This window comes from Zophobas morio, unplaced genomic scaffold (assembly GCF_036711695.1).
Source record: "Zophobas morio isolate AGI-343-1 ecotype UQ-CSIRO unplaced genomic scaffold, CSIRO_AGI_Zmor_V1 ptg000006l, whole genome shotgun sequence".
Taxonomy (NCBI): Eukaryota; Metazoa; Arthropoda; class Insecta; order Coleoptera; family Tenebrionidae; genus Zophobas; species Zophobas morio.
The window spans coordinates 9,002,728-9,011,118 of record NW_026972111.1 but is presented as its reverse complement, the minus strand read 5'-3'; the positions used below and the strand labels follow the sequence as shown (position 1 = coordinate 9,011,118).

The window sequence follows — 8,391 nt, the reverse complement described above, 5'->3', positions numbered from 1 at the left end:
AGAGGGCCCTTCGTGTGATGCTGGGTTTGGGTTGTCGCGAGCACTGTCGTCTTTTTTTTATTGAGAATAATATATTGACCCTTCCATGCATTTTTATATATTTCACGGTAATAGAAATTCACTCAAATCGTAGTGATATGATTCATCAGTATCATATTCATAAATATAATACCCGAACAGCTGATTTGGTAAGAACAAGACGTTTTAGATTGACGGAGACAAAAAATTTGTCCATTAACATATCCTTATACAATCACCTACCCCAGCGCTACAGAACTTTATGTGGCTCTGCTTTTAAAATAAAGGTAAAGAAACTTCTCCTGCGTCATGCCTTTTATAGTACAAATGAATTCCTAGAGTATAAGTTTTAATATGTACATTGTGAGTAGTTTACATCAGTCCATGGACTGTTGTTTTTCTAGTGTTGAATCGTACTTGTACGACATTTTACTGGTTATGTTTTGTATTTTATTATATTTTTTTTTGTTTGCTCTTTGACCTGTGTAAATGCTTTGTATATTGCACAAATATATATCTATCTATCTAAGTCGGAAAGACCGACCGAAACTAAACAAAAGCAGCTCAGAAAAGTCGATTTTTTCGTCGAAAGATGGTCGCAAATCAAGTCCCACTTCCAACCGAGACGAGTCGGATGGAGTTTACAAAATGTCAAAGATGGACCCTTACCCGTCTTCTATAGTCGAAGGCTTAATGACCGTCAGACAACTAGATAAAAACTTCCAAATCCCCAAACTATCAGCACGCGCATCCGTCGACGACAAAAAACCCAAAGTCACTTCCGACAACATGAACAACATCAATCGGACCGTCGACACGAAAATCTTCGACATGATGAACAAAACCGACCTCTCTTTGCCCAAATTCAATCCTCTTGCGATTCCCGGCAATAAAACCTTCGAAAACTCCTTGGACCAGTGGCGGCTCGTGACTATTTTGGTTGGGTCGGCCAGCAGTGAGTAACCCAAAGTTTTAAGACATAGAATACAAGAACCAGGGACCTCAAGTCAGTCATTATCTATAATTTGCTTCCTGTATGGTGTTAATTCATATAGTCCTAACAACTTAGTAAAACAAAATAAAAAATATTCTTCAAATAGGTATAAAGTAAAGCATATACTTATACAATATAAGCCATCTATAATAATAAAATAACGACAATAAACTCAAATAAAAATGAAAATAACATTCAAGTTATAAAGTAACACATTCTAACAAAAAATATAACATGAAACGTCAACAACTATTTATTAGTAAAAAACAAAATTAAAAAAGTAAATTAGAAATTTTTATAAACCAATTCAATGCGTCTTTGTTTTGTATTGGCAAAGTGGTCAATTACTTGATTATAGAACTTTTGATCTTCCGTTAAGTTTGTAAGCACTTCTTTTTCTATTGCTAAAACGAATAATTTGGATAATCGATTTTGACTAATGGAGTTTCTAGTAAAATTTGTAATTCGCTTTAAAGCTGAAAAACTGCGTTCAACATATGCTGATGTGGATGGTAGGTATATGATTAAAATTAAAGACAGAAATAATTTCGGAGGCTTCTACATTTTCGTAAGTAGCATCATCAGGAGCAGGGTTGAGAAATTAGGAAGATGGCAAAAGAGCACGGTAACTCAATATGTCAATCGTACCAGACGACCAGAGGCAAAACTCTTTTTCTGAAGTTTTTTTGAATTTATTGTCAACATCATATTCAAAAATTAAACAATATCAACAAAATAGTTTGTTTTTTGACTTGCTCCCCGTCAGCCATTCATAATTTTCATACCATGCTGTATTAATTATTAATTATTAATATGCTATTGCACCGGAGCTGACGTTATTATTGCTCCGTGCTTCGATTAAATGTTGCATGCGCGGCTCCGAACGGGTCATTTCTTTTATATCCCAGGAATTGATCATCGTATGTTAAAAGTCGAAAGTCATTATTTAATAGATGTGTAACAGCATCAAAATTTAAATCAGTTACTAATTCTCTTACTAACTGTTGTCATTGTTACTGAAATTAGAAACAAACCTAAACCAATTTCATCCACGTGAAGACTGCAGAAATTCACAATATACAGACAGCGGCCGGCCGGTGCTGGTAGTGGGGAACCGCATGGAAACGTGCACGGCAGAAGTGGAGTGATGAAACGTAATATTGTACGGTTTCATCGCTATTGCCTTCTAACTTATACAAACAGAAGGTGATAGCGCTATAACAACTTGATGTACTGCCAAAAGGCCGGCCGATTTTAGCAGACATTTGACCAATCACTGCTGCAGGCGCGTTAATCAGAGGGTATCAGACACGTATCAGTCTTTATAGCTATTTCTCTTTAATTCCGCTAAACAGAGAGCGATAGCAGATATGACATTATTCGACGTTTATTCTTGTAGTCGGCCGGCCTCAGCTGCTGCTCCTCGCAGTAAAAATATTTAAACTTCCCGGCACGATTTGTGCTTCCGAAAGAAAGTGAATAAATTAGATAACGCTTTTTGTAATTAAAAAAATAATAACAACAGTAAAATCAGGTGATTTCAAAATAGCTTTAAATTATATTCTTGCGTTTAAAATAAAAATGAATATCGCAAATTGACAAGTTCGGTGACAGACTCGGCCTGGCCTAACTGGCCCCCCCTGACGAGCCGCCACTGCCTTGGACCCTAAACTCCGAAACAACGTGACCAACACTCTCCCTTTGCCCAGTTCTAGTCCGAAAGTGAAAGACGAAGAAGACAAGAAAGACCAGCCGCAGAACCTCACCCAGAACAAGGACGACTCCGCCTACAAAATTAACTATCCAATCACAGTGCCCAAGTCGGTTCTCCCTCCCATTCCCGAGCCGCTCAATCTTTACAACAAAAGCATCGATTTGACGGCGAAATTCGTAGCGCCCGCCCCCAAAGACGATAAAAAAGACACGAAGTCGGCGAAGAACGACGGTGACGTGCTTCTGGATTTTTCGAGCGGTAATAAAATGGAGGGGAAAGGTGGTGGGGGCAGTGGCCCGATGACGTTTCCTCAGTCTCCCTCCGTCAGTGTTCATATAGTTAAGTCGCTGGCTCCCAGCCCTCTTATAGCGCCGAGTCCTCATTCGGCATCGCCCTGTATAACGGACGATGAACTTATGGACGAGGCGGTGATCGGTATAGGGAAATAAAAAATCGGGTTTTTTTTGTAGTTGTTGCGCGAGATCATGAAGACAAACGAGGAGTTGTGGTAGACGCGGTTCTGTGACAGTGAAAGTGAGGTTAGGTAAGGTAGAAGGGATGAGGGAAATCTAGAGGGTGATTAAAAATTTAGAGCTGTTTCACATTGAGGATTTATTGTACTTTCGGGTGTGTGTGAAAGTGTTACAAAGTCGTCATTTTTTGCTAAAATTACTTCAACGTGAAATGGCTGCTACATTTTTTTATAACCCTGTGACTCAAATCGTACTATAATTTTGTTAAGTCTTTCCTAAGTGGAATGTTTTAAATATAAAGCAAGTACAGTGCGATTCAAAAAAGGGCTATGTACTTGGAAATAGTGATCATGGTTTTGTGATTATAGTCTTCCAATCTAGTCAGGCTCGTCATAGTTTTCGTCTGAAAATCATAAATAACGATAATTATTAAAATGGATAATGAGTCACATTAATATATTAAGACTTTAATGTCTTCCATTTATGGATAAGACAATTGTGAAGAAGCTAACGTTGACGTATTAAAATGATGTGGTTGTCACTTTCGACAAAACTGGAGAATTTAATCTGAATCTGAAATTATATCATATTTATATTTTTTGAAGTGGAATATTTTGCATAGTTTAGCAAATTTAGGTCTAGACAGAAATAAGAAGATAATTTTCAGTCAATTATCACTTTGAGATCCGAATGTCTCAATCATTCTGCATATTTGAATTGTTTTATTCAGTGTCTAAATTACGAAACTTTTTTAATCGCACTGTATCGTCCAGTTTTGGTAAAATATGTAAATGAGTGTCGGTCAGAGGTGATCTCTTCATTATCAACCTGTTGTCAATTTGTTAAAACACGAGAAGGCCCTCAGAGTTATACAACATTGTAAATATTTAGAAGTATAAGAGATTTATTTACCATCAGTATTAGAGTAAGTGGGTATTTTCTCGTGTGTATTGAATATTTTTTAAATTTACAATTTTCATTTTGTGTTGAAGAGTGGTATTAAGTTATCATATTTGATCATAATTGAGATACCTTTTTTACATTACTCTCCTCTCTTCTAGTATAAAATATTTGTAGGCAATTTACTAATGAACAAGTTTGTTTACATACATGATTATTAATTAATATGTAAAGAGTAGGTACAATTATATATAGGTAATCACAATCACATGAAATATTTATGAAAAAGTTTATTTTGTGTTGTGCATATCATAGTACAAAATAAACTGCTCGAGAAAATGTTAAAGTATGTGATTATTTTCAACCCGTTCCGTTGCATATTTTAATATTTCCTTTAGTGATTCAATATAACATATGAAATATACAAAATAGATTATTTATAATAAACTGATTTTTATTACTTTCTACCAATGTGCTTGTCTGAGTCAAAGCAAGAAATTTTCATCAGGATGTTTGAAGCCATTTTACTTAAATCAACGCCATTTGACAGCAACTTTTGTCATTTTTACGGACCACTGTAACCACGTCTAACCTACTTCCCGATTACTTCGTAATTTATAGCCCACCTGTTTTTTCTTCAAGACCTTTTCCGTGAGTTCAGCGATTTTCGATATTCTCTTCAATGGTTTTTTAAATATTTGTTTTGAACTTTGCATTTTTAACTTAAACTTTCAACTTGACTTGTGATGTCCTCTCTTGAAGCCACGACGATGGTTGGTTAATAATACCACGACATAGTTACTATCAATTTATTCACCCCAGTCACCACCACAACCCACTTCCTGCTGCTACAAACCCCCGACTTAGTACTAACTGATTTTACATATCACTTACACTTTTACACATTATTGACGACCTAGTTCCTTGTAATGGACAAGCATTTGCTGACTAAAGAATTCAAGCCGACTCACGCCATTATAGGTAATCTCACAAAACGAAATTTCTATCAAAAACAAATCTTTGTTGGTCTCTGGGTACTACCGAATGAATTTTTGAAGATTTGTTTTCGATACAATTTTCGTCTTGTCAGATTAGTCAGTTTGAGAGATTGAGTTTAAAATTCAACGATTAAAAGTAAAATCTTCAAAAACCTATTGCTGCCTTTGATCGTGTATTTTATTGCTTTGGCGGTACAAGAGATGTGTGGTACCAGTCGAGGACGATGTTTGGATCCTAGTGAGGGTTGGAAGTTTTGAGTTATGTAGAATGCCCAATTTAAGGTAACTGTTGAAATACTACACGTACGTACATTAGAAGGGATAAATTTTGATGTACTATTTACCATGCCCAAAATCAGTCACGAGGAAAGTCACAACAACAAGGCGAAAAACAAATCCCCAGGACATACAAACAAAATTCGTAAATTTGCAAATCTTAATTACGTAACACGCAAGTCCAAATCTGCACATAGTAGCATTCAAACAGAGAATCAGACTCAACCACCAATCCCCAAACGTAAGAACAACATTCGGATATTCGCAAATATCAAATATCATTGCGCTTGTCAAACATTGCGAACAACATGCGCAGAACTGTACATCCATAAACCGCCAGTTGCAATGATTTTCGTTAGAATTCGTACCCAAACTAAAACAGCAGCAGACGAAACCCAGACGCATAAAAACAGGTCAAAGAACGCCGCCTTTTTTTACAGAAATGCAGCAGGTTGACGCAACGGAGCGTAAATCTGTCAGAGACGAAATCCTATTTTAATCAAACTAAACCTTATAAATCAGCAAAATAAGACCTAAAGTGGCGTTCTAGGCAAACCATAATTTAAGCCTTTTTATTGCTTGCTAACGTCGCAATAGACAAAATAAATGGGCAAAAATCCCTATAATAAAAGCAGTAGCGCAGAAAGCGATATTCGTTCATGTTTCAAGGTGCCATGGGCCACGCTGTCCATCTGCTTCGCGATGTTTCCACTATTTTTGGCTGAATTTTGAAGAAATCCGTACTTGGAAAAATTTGCTGAGACTGAGAAGAAGTTAGAAAAATTTCCATGCTGCATTTGTTTGTAAGTCTACTTTCAGACGCACTTAACTTATCACGCTTTCGCTACCCTAATGTATTCAACATATGTTTTTGTTTACATAAAATTTTGCTACCGACTACCTCCCTATGTTTGTAACCTATCGACTTGAGAATTTTGTACAAGTTTGTTCGCCGTCTTTTAAATTTTAAATGTTTTCGCGAATCAACCAAGAATGTGTTTGTTGTAAAGCATTAATGTTTTTCTTTGTATTGCCAAATTAGTCTTGCAGGTCTTTTCTAAGTACATAATTTGAATAAGAGTGAGTGAGTTTTCGCTTGCCAGAAGATGAAGTTTTCAAATTTTCATCTTTAGTGACGATAATTATCTTTGCAGTTGCGCGACTGACCTACAAACATTTGTTAATTCACAAATATTTAAAAACTTTTAATAAAGTCGCAGACAATACGTTTACTATTCTTATTATTAACTCTTCACGCTTGAGTCGGGGACTATTTTTTTTTCATTTGCAGATAACACCATTTAATTGAAATTTTCGGCATTTTAAATTATCATGGCAGAAATCAGAAATGTTCTAACTTAAAAATATGATTTCTAAAAACAGTAAAAATGGCAAATTAGCGTCAAGTGAACGCCAGTCTCACGTACTGACAGACAAACCGTTTTGTCAATGAATCAGTTTATCCGACGTGAAGAAAAAATTTCATGGTTCAATTTTATTTAAAAACATCGTCAAGGGTTTATACAGTGTGGTACAAAGAAAACTCTTCCAGTAGACCATGTAATTTATTTTTACAATAATAATGTTGGCAATTCAGTTACCTGGTAGTTATTTGATCGCAACTGTAAAATTGAACAAGGGACGAGTTATGGTTGCCAGGATAATTTTTACTTCCCGAGCGTAAGCAAAGGAAGTATTGTAATCGAGTCCGTCGGCCGACTCTCTACTTTTACGTTTTCTCCGTCCGTCTGTCTGCCGTCCCGGGTTTTTATTAGACAGATAATCTCCGAAAGTACTGGACCGATTGTTGCGAAATTTTGTGCTTATATTAGGAATATCATGTAGATGGTAAAACGCTAACCAAAATTTGTCTAATCATCCCCACCACTAATGCGATGACGTCACTTCAAAATTGTACCTGGTAAATGGGTTTTAAATTGTATCAAATAACATAGTCCTAGACATGTAATTTATGACTCCAAATTGAGTTTTTACCCGAAACGTCCAGATTTTTGGAAATAAAATCAAAATTCGAAACAACATGGTGCAATTTAATTTTGAATCTGCATAACTGAATGCTTTGAAATCTTGCAGATGGTTTATAGTTATGATAAGCATGATAAATTTGTAATGAAAATATATTTACTTATCCCCCCTAAAAAATTGATGACGTCAGCTCAAAATTTTGCTGAAAAAATTTTATCTTGAATGTGCAAAATATGATTAGTCTGCACTTGTGATTTATCATTACATTCAAAGTTTTTGGATTTGTATATACAGGGTGACTCAAAAAAAATAGTGAATGCGTGAATTTATTATATTGATTTAATCAGGAACCACAAAATCGAATACTTTGAAAACTTAGAGATGCTTTAAATTTATCATAAGCATGGTAAAATTTTGATCAAAATGTATTTGTTCATCCCCCCCTAAAAATTTGATGACGCCGCTGCAAAAATTTGCTTAAAAAAATGCTATCGTAAATGTGTAAAGAATGATGAGTCTATACTCTTGAGTTATCACTGCATTAATATTTTTTAGATTTGCTTATACGTGGTGTTTGAAAAAAATTAATGACTGAGTCAATTAATTTTATTGATTAAATCAAGAATGGCAAAACTGTATACTTCTGAAATCTTGCAGACGTATTTGTCTTAAATTACAAGTACTATACAGGGTGTTCCTTATATCTGTTTACGCCTGACAATTTTTGCATTGCATATTATGCACCCCAGAGACGACTTCGTCCAATTTAAATTTTTTTTAAATAAGCAATCATAGCAATCACAAAAAAAATGACAAAGATGTCAATGCCAAATAATGACAAAATTGAAAAAATTAATACTTATTTTATTTTAAAATACCCCGCTACAAAAATCGAATACGAAAAAAAGCATAATAGGCATGCAGTCGTCACGTTTCTGACAGCGAGGGAAGTACTGTCTAAACTCTTTAGACCAATTTTTTTAAATTAAATTTCAGTGCTTGTTGAACGACTTTTTTTCGAGCATAGAACAC

The 8,391-nt window shown here is 35.2% G+C and overlaps 2 protein-coding genes across 2 annotated transcripts in view; both read left to right on the top strand.

Moving 5' to 3' along the window:
• The window catches only part of LOC135123515 (mediator of RNA polymerase II transcription subunit 1), a 188,730-nt gene extending 184,602 nt beyond the window's left edge, over positions 1-4,128 (top strand). The window contains exon 10 of the transcript XR_010279638.1: positions 3,846-4,128. The gene's annotated coding sequence lies outside the window, so the exon portion shown is untranslated. The remainder of the gene's footprint in view (positions 1-3,845) is intronic.
• The window catches only part of LOC135123807 (mediator of RNA polymerase II transcription subunit 1-like), a 30,377-nt gene that overhangs the window by 16,013 nt on the left and 5,973 nt on the right, over positions 1-8,391 (top strand). The gene's annotated exons all lie outside the window — the stretch shown is intronic.